Below are 19256 nucleotides of genomic sequence, written 5' to 3' on the forward strand. Positions count from 1 at the left end.
TACCCATACACGCTGAAAGTGTGGCAGAATAGGTGGGACAGCAGTCGTGTCACCCTCTCTCCATTGTGGGGGAACTTCTCTCATAGGGTATTGTCGCGCCTTTTTCCTACTGGATGTATTAGATTCAGATGGTGACCCAGAACTGCTTCCCTTACTCCGATATGATAACAACATTTCAACTGCTTTCTCCACATCTGGACCTACAATCATACCCTCTCCGAACCTAAACCGTACACGACACATCTCTCGTGGGATGCATTCCTGATAATTGTCTTCTAAATCCTAACAAAGAAAAACACACATCTGTTCGAAAACATATCTCTGTGTCGCTGCTTCCCATTGATGGAAGACTTCCATGACAGACTGTACATCATATTTTACAGTGTCCATGACCCATTTCCGTGCTAAACTATTCAGTGAGTCTCTCTCTTGATAATCAGGTAGTTGACTTCGCAACTGCCTTCTTCCCATGTTAGGGGTCGTAGTAGGCGACCCGAAAAGAGGTAAAAGAAGGTTAGTAACAGTGCTGGCCATTTTCTGCCGAATGGAAGGTGAAACTGAAGGGCAAACAGATGGAAAAACGGGGTGAGATAAAGCAGGGGTAGAGATAGCAGAAGAGGTATCAGGGGAAATAGAGGGGGCGCTAGGCAAAATCGTAGAGGGAGCATTAGGAGACGTAAAAAGTACAGTAGGCAAAATCGTAGAAAACACAGGTGAAACAGAGGTGGTCGGTGGGCCTGGAGGAGGCTGCACCGAAGAAGTAGGAGCCAGCTGAATAACAGCTGGTGAGTGCTGTGGAGGAGCAGGAGGCGTAGCTTGCGCAACTAAAGGTTGAGGGGGTGCTGTGGCATTTTGCGCATAGGGGGGTGGTGAATTTAGTAAATGCGACATTAATGGGTCTTTTTCACGCTCTTTTGCTGCCTCTTGCTGAAGAGACGGCAAAACTGGATAGCACTTATCTATTGCCATTTTACGTTGCCTGTGCAACTGCTCATTCATCTGCTCTTCTTCATTATCTTTAAACAGCACAGCAGCTTGCATTACTGAAAGTCCCCCTTCTCTCTTATTTTTCTTAGCTAATTTAATTTCTTTCTGTTTGGCTTCTTCACGCCATAAGCGGAAAGAGTCAAACATCGCCGGCCGGGCTTTCTTTTTAAATAGTTTAACTTCAAGGTTGTCTAAGATTTCAGAATCAAAACTACCATATTGGGGCCATTTTAGAACACCATCTTTCCTGGTGTATTTAATCCATACTTCGTTGTAGGTGATGGGCCCTACCCCATGTTTCACGTAAAGCTCGTAAGTCGGAGTTCCAACTGGAGGAACCGGACACGAGTCCTCCAATCGGGAGTCCCTATTATTACCACCAAGACAAAACAAATTCCCAAGTCTAAGACTAGGCATCTTCGCTCTCTAGTCTAGTTCCAAACTTCAAAGGATTATCGATTACGATATTTCTCGTGAATACACAAGTCCTTCAGTTTTGGTGCTTGCAAGTACCAATACAACACTTTGTATCCAAAAGATACCCAAAACTAAGTCCAACTAAGGACTGGGAGACGCTCCACTTATACTTAACTGAAATATCGATGACGTCACCTGAAGACTCGTCTCAGTGTTTCGCTCTACCAAACTTCAAGGGTCCAAATCAGGGCGATAGCCAGGGCAGCAGTCCTTGTAGCCGTCGGGAAGCGGGGAACCTCGCAGCAAAGACCTTCGGACCACGTCGACATGCAGGGGTCGATGAGGTGGTTGGCCGTCCTCCGAAATTTCCACACGAAGCTCCTCACGATCTTCAGGCTGACTGGTACCACTGGAATCGCCCCAAACGTTGGGCGCCAACTGAGGTACTGGGTTTTTTAAGAACCGGCACAGAACCGGTAACCCAGCGGTGCCAGGGAATCAACACCCAGAGACCTCGGGTTCTTCCTGATCCAGACCTACAGAAACTCAGAGTCTTCTAGGTGAAGTCAAAGATTAGTTTATTGGCTGCAACCAAGGTAACAAGTGTCCTAGAAGTACAATACGGGTATATTCTCAGGAGACTGCACGCCTTTACAAAGTCAGGCTTCTCTTCTTATACACAATTTTGGGCTCCAGGCAAAACATTCTTGGTTGTAAAGTAAATCGTTAACATACTTTTAGTACAAAGAAAAAGCAGAGTCATGATGACATGTCCATATTTCACTTCGTGCTGCCTACAACAAATCATTTGGCAAGGCCCAACATTTCATCAGATATCACTGTACCCCTAATAAAAAACGGGCACCTCCCCACCATAAAGTAAGTGAAGTAAAAGAGTGGAGATAGATGTGAGCGAGATATGGCAGGTGTGCGCGCTGAAATGGTTTTATGGTTTGTTGAGCCTAGATGCTATCTTGCTCGGCCACTGGGAGGGAACTGACCTAACGAGTTCGGCCTGGGGCAATGGTTCCAACTTGTACAGGTCATGGAAAAGTCAATTAAGGAGTATGTGTCCTTGTGGAATCAAATTCAACTGGATTAAGGCCTATGTAAAGGGCAACACATTAATGGAAGCCAAGGGTTCAGAATGTAAATGACGATTTCGAGGTGAAATCGTCACTCGAATATGCTGAAAATATATGTACATGATGTACTCGTCATTCTCGGTCTTTTGATACCAAATTCGTCATGTTTCGACGAAGTTTTAATTCTCGAGTTCAGAATGATTATACGAATCCAGATTTTCAGAACCTCACAGGATGTGGATTAGGAGTCACTGCAATGTGTTCTTGGTGATAAACGTCTAACTAACTCATGTGGAGTCAGTGGTAGATGGTTGTGTGCTTGGGAATGAGAATAGATGCTTTAGTTGGAAAATGTTTGTACTATGGGACTTAATGAACTGCATAATGTGGTGAGAAGGACCACTCTAGAAGAAATTAGTTTAACAATTAGCTTGTCTCATCTGGGTTCTATTTATATATTTACATAGTGGTGTGGACAATGAGATCGCCTACTTATACGTATATAAAAATGTGACACCTCTCTCTGTTTATTCAGGTTCCATCTGAAACACCAACTAGAAGGAGATGTGATCCCTCCATTAATTCAGTGTGATCAATATGACAAGAATGTCCCAGGACCTTTAGACCGGGACACCAATGTAAAAAAGCGATGTATATGCAATTTGCTCCCTTTTTACACTAACTCATAGTAGGAGATGAATGCAATTGAACTAATCCCTGTGCTTGTGCAAGCTGTTTAAATCAAGTCCTATTTGGTGGGCTATTTTCCACACAGAACTATGGGCTAGATGTATGACTATTGCGTTTTGTGGGTCGCAAATTGCGATTTATTTGTGACTCGCAAAACAGAATGTACTAATTTAGCAGTTCCTAATGGGGTGGCAAATAACCTGCCTCATCAGTACTGATGAGGCAGGTCGGAATTAATAACCCATTGGGAATGGGCTACAATCACAGGGATGGTGGCCTGCTGAGGACAGCAGACCACTATGTCTGTTTGCTTTCAAAATAAAGCAAAGTTTTTTTTCAAATGCAGCCAATTTTCCTTAAAGGAAAACAGGCTGCGTTTAAAAGAAAAAAAATTAAAAGTATTTTTTTAGATTTTCTAAGACCAGGTCCGTGGGACCACGGCCTGCTCATAACAAATATTTTTGCTGCTAAACACAAAGGGGAAGGGGTCCCCTGGGGACTCCTTCCCATTTGCACTGGCTTACCACCAGTTTGAAATTGGTGGTAACTGCGATTGCTTTGCGAGTTCACTTGCAGTTTCAAAACAACCGTACATCCCCCTGCGACCCGCTATTAGGAAGGAATGCCCTTGGGACGCCCTTTTCTAATACCAACTCGCAAACCCTATTTTGCACGTTAGTAATAGGTTGTTGACTCGCAAAATAGGGTTTGTACATGCTACAACTCTTTTTAGCTGTCGCATACAGCCCAGTTTTCCGTTTGCGACCACTATAAACGGTTGTACATCTGGCCCCTAAATAATTGGGGTAACAATGTGCAAAAACATGCTAAAGTACCATTTGAGCAACTTGTTTCTAATAACTGGCAAATGTAATTAACACATCCAATACACATTACAAATGTTATTTGTGCTGGGGGGATTATTGCAAAACGTCTGCATATTTTTGATAGAAAGCCTCTATCGTTTACACCAGATTCCAATTCTGGTAATTCATTGCTATGACATAGCTGCAGTTGATAACAAAACTTGTTACCCACTCTTGGTTCATCCTTAAGGCCTTTGAGGCCAGCTGATAGGGTTCTCTGAGTGCCTGTCAGCTCAGCACTGTCAGGTGTTTTCACGGAAAGCAGGAAGCACAGCTACAGGAGGGGAACAGAAGGTAGGGAAGGTAGTGGGGTTGATTAAGGATGGTAGGTAAGGTAATTTGTTCACATTTGGGTCAGGGAGGAGAGGCTATGTTATGTATGGCTGCCTCATTACTCCTCTGCTGTCATGGTTGCAGCCATGTGTCTCTGCCTAGGGCATGTGATGCAATCAAAACCCAGAAGTGAGGAGCGGGGCAGAGGCAGGGGTCACAGGGACACAATCTAGTCACTACAGATCCCCTGCGTCGGTCCACCAACCCACGTGGAAGCTGCATTGGGTCACAATCAGGTTTTTGAGTGTGGCAGTATAGAGCACTCCGGACCTCGTTTGTGCCTGTAATTTCCTACCTAATGCCATACTTACCTTGATTCCTCATCGGTCTTGCTGCTGCTGACTTTTCTGCTGCTCCATTCACATTACTGCCTGCTCTGCAACACTTGCCATTGTTCTCTCAGTACCTTCCATACCTGCTCCTGCACTGCTGTTTGGTGCTGGTATCTCTGCTGTTTTGGAGGCTTTTTCGTTCTTCATGGCCATGCGGAGACAAGGGTACAAAGCATTTACCATCAGCTGACTGATCTTCTAATTCGGTAAGATGCATGCTTACAAATAATTTAGGATATTTACTCACCATCCTGCATTTGAATCCCAAGACTTTAATGGATTTAGACATGCAGATCACACAAAGAGAAAGAAAAGACTATTAAAGTATATTGAAATGTGTAATCAACAAAAGAAGGAGTAGTTTGTTGATGGGCATTTTTTCAGTTGAATACTATAATTTACAGTGAAAGTTGATAATTTGTTTTTCTAAGACATTTTTGTTTGAGCAACGTCTAGGAACATTCTCAATCTCAGAAGTTTTTACACATTATTTGTTGAGAGACTCTGACGGCATGAAGTAATTATGACTTGTGTCACTCCCATTAAGGACCCGTCTGGGTAGAATCTTTGTATTACTGGCCGTTACAGGGAGTTCAAAGAAAAATAATATATGGCATACATATTCATTTGGTAACTTCCTTTTCTTAGGATTTCAGTACATTTATTGGGTTCCTTCCATTAAAATGCCAGTGTTAAAGTGGGAGGTTTTAGGTGAAAGACAAAAACTGCCAGTTGTTTTTCTGAGTTACTCATGCTTTAACCCTTTAACTGCTGTACTTCCCCCAGCCCCATTTTCCCCTCCCTGAGTGCTCAGGTCTTTTTGGCTATTTGGAGGTACTTGGCGTTATAGGCTCCATAACTTTTTTAAAATAAGTTATTCTCACCAACTTTGCTTCCTTTTTCTTTAAGCTCCCGGGGATTATAAAGGTATCCAGGTTTTGTGGATTCCGTTAGAGTGGACAGAAAGGATAGGCAAAATATAGGAAAAAGGTGCTCCGTATAAAAGTGTCTGTTCTTTTTCCTAAAAATGTCATCAATAAGCGGTTTACTGTGCTAAAGTCACCATCTTTTCAGCTTTCTGGAACGTGCAAAGCTGCATAAAAAATCTTTTTTTCCACAGTGTTGGTATTTTTCAAAGAGATGGCCCATTTTTCCAATTTTTTTGTGCCAGCAAACCTAGTTCCAATTTGTGGTGGAAACCAGTGTGAAATCCATGGATGAGCCAGGAAAGCTGTAGATTCCTGGACATTAGACACAATTCCAAATTCAGCAATGTCTTATATGTGTAGATCCTTCAAGATTTTCCCAAAGAAAGTAACTGTTGAAATAAAAAAATATTGAATAGGAGTAGAACAAAACATGTTGATTGTCACAATGTTTTCATGTGTTGCCTTTTGTCAGAATGGCCAATTTACAAAAACAATATACAATTATGTGTGCTACACTCTTCTGGCTGCGGAGATATATAGGGTTTGTAGGTTCTTCAGGGACCCAAATTACCCAGCACTAACAACTGAGTTGCACCATACAATTGTTTTTCATTGTGTACAAATTACAGACCAAGTCACATAGTGAAATATGAAGAGTGAAAAAAGGGTTTCATATTTAGTACCTCTGAAATGTTAATGACAAATCCTCTTTAATAGTGGAGGTAGGTTTGTAGTTACCATTTTACAAACTTGAACATTTTTATGCTCTTGGCTCTTTGGTGTCTGTTGGCTGTTGCTGGCTGGGCTGTGTGACAGTTCCCTTTGTGTATTCCCTCTAGACAGTCCCACACAAAGGAAAGGCTGAGTGTGACCTCTGAGAAGAAGGGAGGGAGGGGCTGGGTACAGTCCCACACTTACACCTGAATAGACTGTGCTCTGACCACCCACAAATATATGTATAACCCCCTGTAGTGAGTCTGGAGTCAGGGCAGAATGAAGGGAATCTGTTTACAATTCAAACACCCTTTGTTGTAGCAAACCCCACTTCAAAGGTACAACTGGGTATGAGATCTGGTCCTTTGACCCTACCACCTCAGTACACTTCTGAACCTGAAACCACTTTGACAAGAAAAAGGTCTGCTGTGCTCAGGATTGCTGCTTGTTGCAGTGCTGCTCTGGAAGACTGCTGCCTTGCTGTGCTCTCTGCTGCCTGCTTGCTACCTCTGACAGTCCTGGGGTGACTCCAGGGGCTAGCTTACAAGCACCCTGTTCTCAAAGACTCAGGGACATCAAAATCCTTAACCCTGCTCCTGTGCCTGGGTCATCGGAAGTGTATCCAGGTGCTGGCTCCAGTGAACTGTGCATCCTCTACTGCGACAAGCAGAATCAACGTATCACCACTGAAGCGGAAACAGAATTGACACATCGCACTTGGGGCCTGAGCAGTGTCATTGTAACTGTCGCAGAGAACACAGCATTGCTGCCACCGCTAAAGGGCGATGACTGCATCCCTTCAACAGCATGGAGAAACCCGGCACATCGACTACAAATCAATGCATTGCGTAACCAAATCTTTGTCTTCGGAAACTTGCGCATCACCATCAATGTGTGGAGAAAAACAATGCACCTCCTCGACTGCGGGACTGACATCGATACATTGATCGGCGCATCTCGCATCTCATGTTTGTGACCAAGGATTAGGGTACTTTTTCTCAACGGGTCCTGTGTAGGTCATGTAGCTGGCCGACGATCCATCGCAGGTGGCCTGAACTCTTGATTTCGTCCCTGTCCAGCACAACTCATTAACTCTTAAAGCGCCATTTGCTTCTATTTTTTTTTTATTTTTTTATTTTTATTGAGATTTGAGTTGCAAGTTTATACAGATTATAACATATCCTTCCCTTATTCAAAATATACATATACATTCTGTAAAAAAATATATTCAAAAGAAATGCAGGATGCAATAAATAGAGAATGGAAGAAAATAGATCTTCTTAAGTCATTACTCCATCAATCCACTTTTGAATTGGTGTCCAAATTTTTATGCCAAGTAGTTTCCTTTTTCTTCCCTTGGTTGCATATATTGCCAATTCAAGTTTGTATCTGGCTAAGAAACGACCCCTCCACGTGGAGAACGACGGCGGTTCTGGGCTGATCCAGTCCTGCGTGATGCATGCGCGCAGTTCAGACATCATGATAAATAATAAGTTAGTTTGTTCTAGATCCATTGAGTCTTTGGAGACACCAAATAGTAATAATTCAGGTGATATAGCAATAGTTTTACAGAAAATGTTTTCGATAAAGTTTTGAATATCAGAGATTGACCTTGCAAGCTTTGCACAGGAGTAAAACATATGTATTGTGTCAGCCCCTCTCATATTACACCGATTACAATTAATTCCCGCAATAGACCCCCATTTCAAAACCTTAGCAGGTGTATAATAAAGATCACACAGAATCATATAATGTTGAGTGCGGGTGCGCCCAGAAAATAAGATAGAGGTAGCCATTTTAATCGAATCTTTTAAACATAAATCCTTTGTTCCTAATTTCTCTTCCCATTTATCACACAGATTATTAAAGTCATCCGGAAGGTAAGTCATTAAGATATTATAATAATAGCCTATTTTTCTTTTATTGGTTATGCTATCTATAAGCAAAATTGGCTTTAAATCCTGCCTTGCTACATTAGAGGGTAAGTGTAAAAAACTATGAATCTGTAAATATTTAAAATAATCATGGGAAGGAATTTTGAAATTATTTTGAAGTTCACCAAAAGAAAGTAACGAATCATAATTATTTGTGTATAAGTCAGAGAGAAAAAAAATCCCCTTAGTATTCCATTTTTTCATCACTTGGTCTCTAAATATTGAAGGGAAGCAGTGGATTGAATTTAATGGAGTGTATCTTGTGACTTTTCTGATACCAACCACTTTTTTAAGAATTCGCCAAGCGTTATAAGCTGCTGTTAGAATCTTACATTTTGTTTTTTTATGGTAGCTTGGTTCTATTATTTTTAGCAAATGATGATTAGCTTCAGTACCTAATACAAGTTCAAATATATTTGGGTATAGTGCCAAAGAAGTAGGGATTTTATTACCGACAATCAACGGAGACATGTATTGAAGTACAGCTGCTAGATAGTAGAATAGAAAATGTGGTGCAGCCCAACCCCCTCTATCTTTCGGTATAATCATCTTCTTATATGCTCTCCTAATGCCTCTATAGCCCCACAGAAATCTAACTGCGCTTCTTTCAATTTCTTGAAAAAGGCTTAAAGGAAATTCTAGAGGGATTGTTCTAAATAAATAAATAAATTTCGGCAATTCTTTAAGACATTATTTCTACCATGGAGAGACAGATGTAAATGATTTATTTTTTCCAGGGTTAACTTCGCCTTTTTAAGAATCAGGGTATAATTTAGACTAGGAATTTTTGAAATAGGTGTAGTTAATTTAATTCCTAGATAGACTGCCTCAGAAACTATATTTCTAATTGGCGGTGGATTTGGACCTATAAAAAGAACTTGAGTTTTGGACAAATTTAATTTATATCCAGAAAAAGATCCAAATGTCTCCGCTAATTCTTCGATCCTCAAAAAGGTTCTTTCAATATCTTTAGTAACCACTACCAAGTCGTCTGCATAGGCAAGAGCTCTATATTCAGTGCCTCCTAGCTGTACCGGTACTATATTCTCGTCCCTATTTAGCTGATTAAGAAAGATATCTATGTATATGGCAAAAAGAAGAGGAGAGGATGGGCATCCCTGGCGTGTTCCTCGCTGAATAGGGAATAATGCAGACTTTGTAGTGCCTATTTTTATTGCTGATACTGGATTTTTATATAATGCCTTAAATGCATTTATTATTCCTGATCCGAAACCTTTCATGGATAGCAAGTCCCAGAGATAGGGCCATGCCACTCTATCAAACGCTTTTTCAGCATCTAACAGGGTAATCCCTATTGGTGTGTTAGAGGCCTCTGTCCAATCCATCATAGCTATGATTCTACGTATATGGTCAGCCGTATCTCTATTAGGAATAAATCCATGTTGCCAACGAGAAACAATTAGCGGTATTATCTTTGATAGTCTTGTGGCAAGTATTTTCGAATATATTTTACTGTCGGCGTTGATTAAGGATATTGGCCTATAAGAAGCTGGATTAACTGGATCTTTATCTTTTTTTAGAAACGTCATGATTACTGATGTAGCCCAAGATTCTGGTGGTACACCTTTTTGGGCCTCTAGAAATGTTATAAGCATATCGCGCTTTATATAACTTCTAAAAGACTTATAAAATTCTAGTGGGATAAGGTCCGAACCAGTTGCTTTGCCTGTTGTTAATGAATTTAGTGCATTTTCAATTTCTTCCCAAGTAATCGCAACATCCAACGCCAGCTTTTGGTCGTAAGAGAGGGATGGTAGGAGATTTTCCATGGCAAAGTTCAAACATACATCAGACAAATAGTGGTCATTTTCTTGTGTATAAAGTTTAAGATAAAATTTACGAAAAACTTCCAGAATTTCCTCTTGTTTATTATGCATTTGTCCAGATTCATCTTGAATTATATTAATGGTGTTGTAAACTTCTTTTTGTCTAGTTCTTTTTGCCAAAATTTTCCCTGTATTTTCGCCTATTTCATAAATCTGGGTCTTATAACTTGCCATCTGTTGTGCTGATTTATCTGCAAAGAATTCATAACAGATAGCTTTACTGATCGCTAGACTCGATTCTATATCCGATATTGGTTGTTGGCATACGATTGCTGTTATTAGTTCCTTTTCCCAAAATAATACTTTCTCAAGTGCTTTTTCATTCTTTTCACGCATAATTTTCTGTTTTTTAATAGTATGAGAGCGTCTCTCCCCTTATCCCTGATTTGAACGTATCCCAGACAATTTGCACAGAAGCAGTTCCTCTATTAAAATCAAAGAATTCTTTCATCCATATAGCTATCATATCTAAGTATTCTGGATCAAATAATAATTTACGATCAAAAGTCCAAAGCTTCGGTTGAATAATTGAATTATCAGTTTTGATTTCAATCAGTATTGGGTTATGGTCAGAAATTATGCGTGGAAATAACTCAAAATTTGTATCATGAATAAACGATTTTCTAAGGAGAAAATAATCCAAACGTACAAACTTTTTATGTGAATGGGAAAAGAATGTAAACACGGGAGATGATGGGTTTTTTTCATAGACTACATCAGCTAAACCATGGTCCAAAACCAATGACCGTAAAGACATAAATGACTTCTTTTTAACCCCCTGATAGCAAGATACATCACAAATATCCTTATTAGAATCTAGATGAATATTAAAGTCACCACAGAGTATTAATGATGAAGACCAGTTGGCTAGTTCCAAATTTAGAAGGTCCAGGATAGCTGGATCATCCACATTTGGAGCATAGACAGCACAAACAGTCCACAATATGTTATTGATTTTGAACTCTGATATTGCCCATCTACCATATTTATCTGCTTTATGACGAATTAGTATGCCCAGGCCCTTCCTGAATAAAATAGCGACACCTTTTGTTGTTGAGCCTTGGGACGTACATACAGCTAACTGCATGCCTAGATCTTTATATAGATGTCTATCCTTCCACATTATATGTGATTCCTGAATACACAATATATCATTTTTCATAGACTGTAAGATTTGTGCCGCTATCCCCCTCTTCTTTCTATTATTTAAACCACATATATTCCAGGAGCAAACACGTAATTTTCCCATTTATAGCAACATTTATTTCGCAAATGAGGTACCAGATTCTTCAAAGAATACCTGTATACGATCAGGTGAAATTTCAAACATTTCTCCCTAACAAAAAGGTTAACAAAACATAACAAGATAGCTACACATAGTGAAATAATAGACATTCTGTTTTTACTTGCAACTTCGGTTTTTTTTCCCCAACCCTCCCCACGCCCCCCTCTGGGCTCCCCCTGAGCCGCCCCCACCCTCCCCGCCCCTAAGTGCTATCAGGGCAGAGGGACATAATAGTCCCTCGTGTTGATGATGTGATGAGCGCTAGGTGGTTCTCATCGTGTGGTTCTTTTCGTGATTATTGTACCCTCTTCATAATCATTTTAGAGCCACTTATCATAAACATATCTAAGAATTTCAAAAGAAAGTCTGAGCAAATTTTATCATTCATTTGCTAAATCTTTTACTAGCCTTTGCTAAGCCTGCTTTCCCCCTTTTTAACATATTAATACATGCTAATATATGCTATATTAATTTCTTATTGTACTCCTAACAGGGAGAAAAAGATGGACACAGATTTGAGCTAATAGCCATATTAGTTCAAAATTCATAGTTCATAGTTCAAAGTTCGTGATCCTCTCAAATAGACATCAAAAATTCTTTGGCTGCTACCTCGGAGGTAAAAAAAACAGAGCGTTCTTTATGTATCACTTTAAGTTTGGCCGGATTTAAAAGGAATGCTTGGGCTCCTTTTGCCTGGAATAAGGTAATAAGCTGTCTTAGCTGCCATCTTAGTTGCACAGTAGCATGACAGTAATCCGGTCGCACAAAAAATTCAATATCTCGAACCTTACGCTTTTTATTAGGTCTTGCCAAATCGTAGAGTGCTTCTCTGGCTAAGAAATTATTCAATGAGATCAGGATAGCTCGTGGTTTAGAGGCAGAGTCTTCCCTTGCCTGGAACGGAAATCTGTGCGCCCTTTGAATTTCAGTCTCCCATTTCCATTGACTTAGCTCTGGGAAGGCAGCAGAGAAAAGTTCTATCATGAAATAACGTGGGTTTGAATTTTCCTTCCCTTCCGGCACACCCAGGACTCGGAGATTATTGCGGCGTGATCTGTTTTCCAAATCCACGAGCTTCCAATTAATCTCTTCTTTCAGACCCTCCATTGATTTTAGTTGTGTACTCTGCTGTGCCATAGAGTCTTCCATTTGTGAAATTCTATTTTCCGTCTCAGTAACTCTGACAATTGTATCATTGGAAATTTTCATTACTTTTCTCAAGTTGTTTTGTAACTTTTTTACAGCTCCCTGGGTTCGGAGGTTTTCAGTTTTGGTTTCTTCTCTATGATGTAGCATTACACGATATAGGACTTCCAATGTTATTTCAGGTAAATCATCAGATGGGTTGTGATATTCAGGGGTTAAAGATGTCGGAAGTGAAGTAGACCTATTTGGCCCCCGCAATGTAGAATTAGATTTCTCTGCTTCTTCTTCGCCCCCCCATTCAAGTCTATTCGGGGACTCCTCTGGATCTGAATCTAATTCTTCAGGGTTACTAAGCTCTTCTTGGCCTAAATCAGAATAAGATTTCTCTTGTTCCTGCAATGAACCAATGTCCTGTACCATCTCATCTATACTATGAGAGTCCAATGCTTGTGAAAGATCAGTCATGGAGTAAAAGTTGCCAGCTGAATCTCTGCAGTGGCCAGTGTCTTTTGTATTGAATCACAACTTTTGCCACTGGATACCCCCCCTTTAGCAGACCCTTCGGTAGTACTCAGTTGTTTATCTGATGTCTTCTGATTAATATCCGAGTTAGCAGTTTTTTTCCTAAACATGACTGGAATTTTCGGTGTGGCACCTAGCCTACAACTCCCAGAATTCATCATGTTTGTGTTTTCAACCGAGACTGTTGTAGATACATTAGAATTACTTGGTTGTGACACAGTTTGCGGTACCCCCTCAGCCAGAGTTATAGCGGTCAACAAAGGTTCTATGTTTAAACTCAGGGGAACATTCGTACTCACAGTAGTAGAAGCCTGAGAAGGATCGTCTATTGAGGCAGCAGGCTGAATTGTGTCCTGGGCCGCTGCAGTATCGGCTCTCGTTTTCGGCTTTTGCTGCCGTGAAAGCCCAGTCGGGTTCTTTGGCGCCATTGAAACTGGAGAATTAGATAGGATCTCGGAGCTGTAAGGAGCTGATACAATATCTCCGTATTTTTGCTGCCGTGAGCGCTCCTTCCGTGTTTGAAGTCGGCGTGTTCCCGAACACTGTCTTTCAACTCCCGACGTGTCTCTAGAAGATGGTGAAGACGATGAAGACAGAAAAGTCGGGTACATGTGTAAAAGTTTAATGTTAAACATGTCCTTACCATGACATTGCCTAAAAATATCTTTTTACAGTAGCAGGGTTATCTGTTCCATATGAAGGCATTGGGATACAATGTTACATTTAATTTAATCTTCTCCTAGAAAACATCTACATAGTTCATTCCCGGACTATTAAAATCTTTATTACAAGCTGAATTAACTGATAAAGATTTTGAAATAAATATTTTTGAAATGGTACTTTTAAAAGTCACTTCTTCATGCCTAAAGCTGCTAGAAGCCCATTTGCATGAGCTTCCAACTCTCAACCATTAGCCAAGTAAAGCACTGGAAGAGGCATGAATTTGCTTCTAGAGCTAAGATAAAGGCCTTGGGTGTGGGGAGGTTTTCTGTTTCTCTGGCAGGTTGAACATCTGGGCTGTGCCATGGAATTGAATTACTACCAAAGAGTCCTACTTGCCACAGGCAGCTAAATCTATCACCTGGGCCTACCTCCTCCTTTGTCCCTGAGAGTCAGCCAGGTACTAACCCAGTGGGAGAGGAGCTGACCCCAGAATCTGCTTTGAGCTGCCACAGAGGATGTGTTGCTGATTTCCCTTGCCAAATCTCTAAGGTGGTCACAGGAACTCTGCACGGGCAGAAAAGTTCTACCATCTTGGTTTTAGGTAGAGAGGGGCATTATGAGATTGTTTGCAGTAGAACACAGAGAAACGCTGCAAAAGTGGGTAGGGTTACCCTTGAGAAACTTTCCCCTATTGGTTAGAGAAGGCTCAGGAGTCACCCCACCAACAGGCTAGTGCCAGGGTTAAATATGGCACCCCTAGGCACCTTCTTCAGGAACACTACACTACTAGACCTGTGGAAGACAGAAGAAGGACTGCAACTGCTGTGGAGACCCATGGGGAGACCTGAAAGTCTAGACCTGTTCCCACTTGCACCCAGGAGAAAGATGTGGACTCTAGTTGGCTAACCTCCTGTTCAGCTACAGGGACACAACAGGCATCCAAAAGCCCTCTAACGAAGAACTCAGCTGATGAGTTCCAACTGGACCTGCTCTGGACCCGCTGGTGGCTTCTGCTGGACCCCCAAGTGTTGTTCCTGAAGTCCTGGGACCCTTGGCAGAGTCAAAAGTGTATTCCTCCTAACATTCTGAAAATCTTGCGACTTACAAACCTTTTGGCTCCAAATGCCTCTGGAGGACTGGGACAAAACTGGCAAGTCAATCTGATAAAGTTGCGATGCCGCTGGGTCAAAAACCACAGTTTGCTCCCTCTGAGAGGTTTTCTACAGCAGCAAATTCATACAGCAGGAAATCGTGGCAAGGTGTCCGGCTTCATGGAGCCCTGTCCGTCTACCACTTGTAGCCTTGTCCACTGGAAGAATCAGAGCTCCAGAACAGTGGCTAGGTCAAATAGTAGAAATTTTCACCAGGTGAAGGCGTCAAAAGTATCCGGCCAGAGAGAGTTGTGCCTTCTGATTGAATTTTGAATTTCTCCCACTAGGAGCTTTCTCACCAAATGTCAGCTGCTTCACCACAACCTTCTGCCTTGCCCTGCAAATGATTTTTGACTTCTATTATAGAGACTAAGTTAGAAGGTAAAACTCCCGACTTGGATGAACCAGGCCTCTATATCTGACCTGCGCACCATTCTGGTCAGCTCTAAATCATGCCTAGGTACTGGTCAAGTGCAAACAGATGTCCACGGTTTGCGCCTAACTCTTGTTGGCACTATTTGTATTTGATTGTTGTCATTTTGTTTCAGAAAATTGAGAACTTCTATGTAATATGATCTCTTTCCAAAACTTTATTCCCAAAACATGCGACATTCAGGGCAGGGGCATGGCTACTATTGGTGCAGCAGGTACACTGGCACCAGGTCCCTCCGAACACTGATAATGTCTTGGTTTGCCCCGTTACATTTTGCAGATGATGATTTATATATTTACTACTCCAAAAGCAATCAAAGGAACCATTTTCCATGCTTGCCCCCAGACCTATCCATCCTTGGTATTCTACTCATTTAGGACATTTAGTTTTGCTTTCATCATTGCAAGGGATGGTTCAAAAATATCAGCATGGAATGTGCTCTTTGCTCATAAGCCAACTATCGCTAAAGGTTTCTTTAACGTAACATGATGCCATGTGGAAACTAACATAGCCTGTGGAAAAGCACTGCATAAATCATAATTGTACATAAACTATTTCAAATTGTTCCAGATTAGGAGTGAAATAGAAGCAGAAGAATATCCGCAGAAGAATATCCGCATTTATGACAGTGTAATCTTTGCTCAACCTTCACACTGGCTATGTCCACCAGCTCTCAGAGCTGTCACTTCCAGGCATCTGGCAGCTACAAAATCAATTTGTTGATTGCCATCAGAGAGCACCTCATCCCTCTCACCTCTACGGGGTCCTGCAAAATAGTTCCCGTGAGTGTGATAAGAAAATCCATATCAGGAATGTGATTTGATTTCTTGCAGACCTATCTTAGAAGGTGATTGTCTGTAGAATTATGGGTCTGATGCAGAGGTTCTCATGCCAGCAACTTTGCCATTGTCTACTGGCAATGCATTCGTCCAAGGGATAGTGACTTCATCAAAATATTTCCAAGGGGGTTGATTTCTTCAGCCCCCACAAACCCATGGATTCATTTATGAGAAATGACGCATCGCTGCGTGAAAGCAGCGATGTGTCACTTCTCAGTGCGCACTCCTTGCGACATACCTGATGCGTCATATTTACTGTATGACGCATCATGTCTCAAGGAGTTACAGATACGTTAGTATTTCTGACGTATCTGTATGGCGCAAAAGTGACGCATTGCTGGAGTGTGTCACAAAAGTGATGCAACTCCAGCAATGCGTCCTTTCACATGAGGCAAGCCCCATGTGAAAGGGCCTGCGCCAGTCTTTCGCCTGCTGTGAGGCAGGCATAAGATTTTGATGTAACAATGTCCTAGAAGTGACGCAGTGAAATCTCATAGATTTCACTGCGTCACATCTACGAGGCTTTTTGCGGGGGAACGCCCTCCCCCCTGCATACATTATACCTGACACAGGTATAATGTAGCGCAGGGGTTTACAAAGTGACGCATCTGCTTAGATCCGTCACTTTGTAAATAGTGCGCAAGGAGAAGGCATGTTTTACGCCGCCGATGTGTCACAGAAAGTACCTATGCATACCATCATATCTGTGAGTCCTAAGGGAGGACACATGAGTATACTCAGAGGGCCATTCTCCATCCTTGCTAAACTTCTTATGAACCTAAATAGCTAAGAGTATCTCAACTTGGAAGTCGGATGCCCAATCTGTTGGAGAACAACAGGATTCTTGATTAAATTAACAGATAGACACTACTAGGATTTTTCAGCAAACTCATAACCCTACGCTCCCTGTAAGCTTCCACGGGGAGCAGGCTTAGAAGGTGCTTAAGATGAAAGATCCATACTAATTGTCGAGCAGGAATATTAATTACTGGTTCCCAGGTTTAATTCTCCAACCTGAACCCTCACTCATTAATTTCCGTCTAAATAGAAGTGTTATCTTCTCCATGTACAAGCCATAGCTCTCGTATTAAAATACGATTTTAAGATCCTCAAAATGTGAAGCGAGAAAATAATTAAAAAGCAAACTCTAACAAAAATATACATTTGAGTAGCATACGGACCGTCTTAATATTCTCAAATTATGTTACATCATGAAGCATTAATTTCTCCGTAACAGGCACTTCCCAAATGACAAATGATATTTGTGTTTTTGTTACAGAGAACGAGATTTTATGTAATTATTTTGCAGGAGTAGGATGAGAACAGCGTTCATGACTGGTGTGCCACGGGGAAGAAATTGTTCAACTGTAAAAGAAGGAATTGCAGCAGCATTGCCCTTACATGCCCAGTGACTTACATGCCCAGCAGGAGTGTGATGTGCATTCAGACACATCCATTCTGAGCTCGTGGTCGAGCAGCACAGCAGTTTAACAATTATTTCGGTTTCACAGCCCATCTGGTAACGTAAATACGCAATGTCGCAGGTTAGTCAAGTGACAAAGGTGTTAAAAGATTCTTTTAGCAGTGATAAATAAACATTGTTGCAGCGTGTATGTTTTGAAGCGCTTATAGTTTCTGGAAACCTTGATAATGCTGCTACTTTTCTCCCTCTGTACGTATCGGATTATTTTCAAATGTATAATGGAATGCAAACACAGAAATAGGGGTTCCATGTGTGCGCAACATGCCAGATTTGTTTTCGTTCTAAACTTAAATTTGATATATTAAAGATACAACAATATATAGGATAGTAATACAATAAAATGCCACGAAAGAAGCTGTTTTTAACCATTATTGTAAATGTGTCTGTGACGGACGTTAACCACTGTTAGTTGCCCAGCAACTAATTATGGACCGAGTTGAATGAGAGGGAGAGGGCTCATAATTAGGGGACGGGCTACCAACAGCTAACATTTGGGAGAATAGGGGGCAGCTAATTAAATTAAAATAATGACAAGTATAATAGTAGATTTAAAGAATATGCACCAACAGGTTATAAGTTGGCTACTTGGCTAGAGTTCTTTTGCCGCAATTTTCCAGAGTTTTATGGCTCTACAGGATAGGGGAATCGATGACCCTCCAAGACACCTAATGACTGCTGCTCTACATGTTCTTATTTGTTCCTTCCTTAGGGCCTCTGGAAGGATGGTTGTACGAGTTTCCAATAAAAAAGGGCAAGTACATAGTAGATGTAGTAGTGACTCCTCCCCTTGAACAAAGAAGCGACATTCCTTGGATGGCCATGTTTGTTTCCATCTTGTGGTCAGATCCTTTGAGGGGAAAGATTCCATTCGTAGCAACGTCAGATAATACTTTCTCTGGTGGGAGAAATGTTCCATCAGATACTGTTGCAGCTTCAGCCTCTGGTAGGCCTATATCAGAACCCAGGCATAATGTTTTTTTGCAAAGGTCGTTATGTCTGCTAATAAAGTAAGCATGGGCGTAAAATCCGTTACGCTCGCGGATTTTTCGTATTTTCGGAGAATCCGCAATCCGCGAACTCTCGCGGATGTGGCGAGAATACGCAAATCCGCGCGAAGCGGATTTTTTGTTTGTGTTCGCACTGCTCGCGGTCCGCGGCGCGGGCAGGAACAATCTCGCACTAGCGAAAGTACAAAAATTAGTAAAGGAAGTGGCCCAGTCTCCAACTTCCTGTTCCTGTCCAGCAAGCTCCTCCCATAGGGGTGGGGTGAAGGAACTGCCCCAGTCTCCAACTTCCTGTTCCTGTCCAGCAAGCTCCTCCATTTCCTGGCCACTTTGATTTCGATCTTGACTGGGAAGGATTACTTTTTGTGGTTGCTGCTGGATATTTGGATTTGAGGCCTTTTGGAATACTTTTGGATTCGAAATTTGATTTCACAAAGAAGTAAGTTGATGTTGTTTGTTTGTGGTGATTTTTGTGTGTGTTGCTTTTTTTTCGACTTTTTGGGGGGGAAAATCTGCAAGTTCGCGAGCTGAGGATGTTTTTGCTTGTGTTCGCACTGCTCGTGTCCCGCGCAGCAACAATCTCGCACTCGCGAAAT

Source organism: Lissotriton helveticus, chromosome 2_1 (genome assembly GCF_964261635.1).
Source record: "Lissotriton helveticus chromosome 2_1, aLisHel1.1, whole genome shotgun sequence".
Taxonomy (NCBI): Eukaryota; Metazoa; Chordata; class Amphibia; order Caudata; family Salamandridae; genus Lissotriton; species Lissotriton helveticus.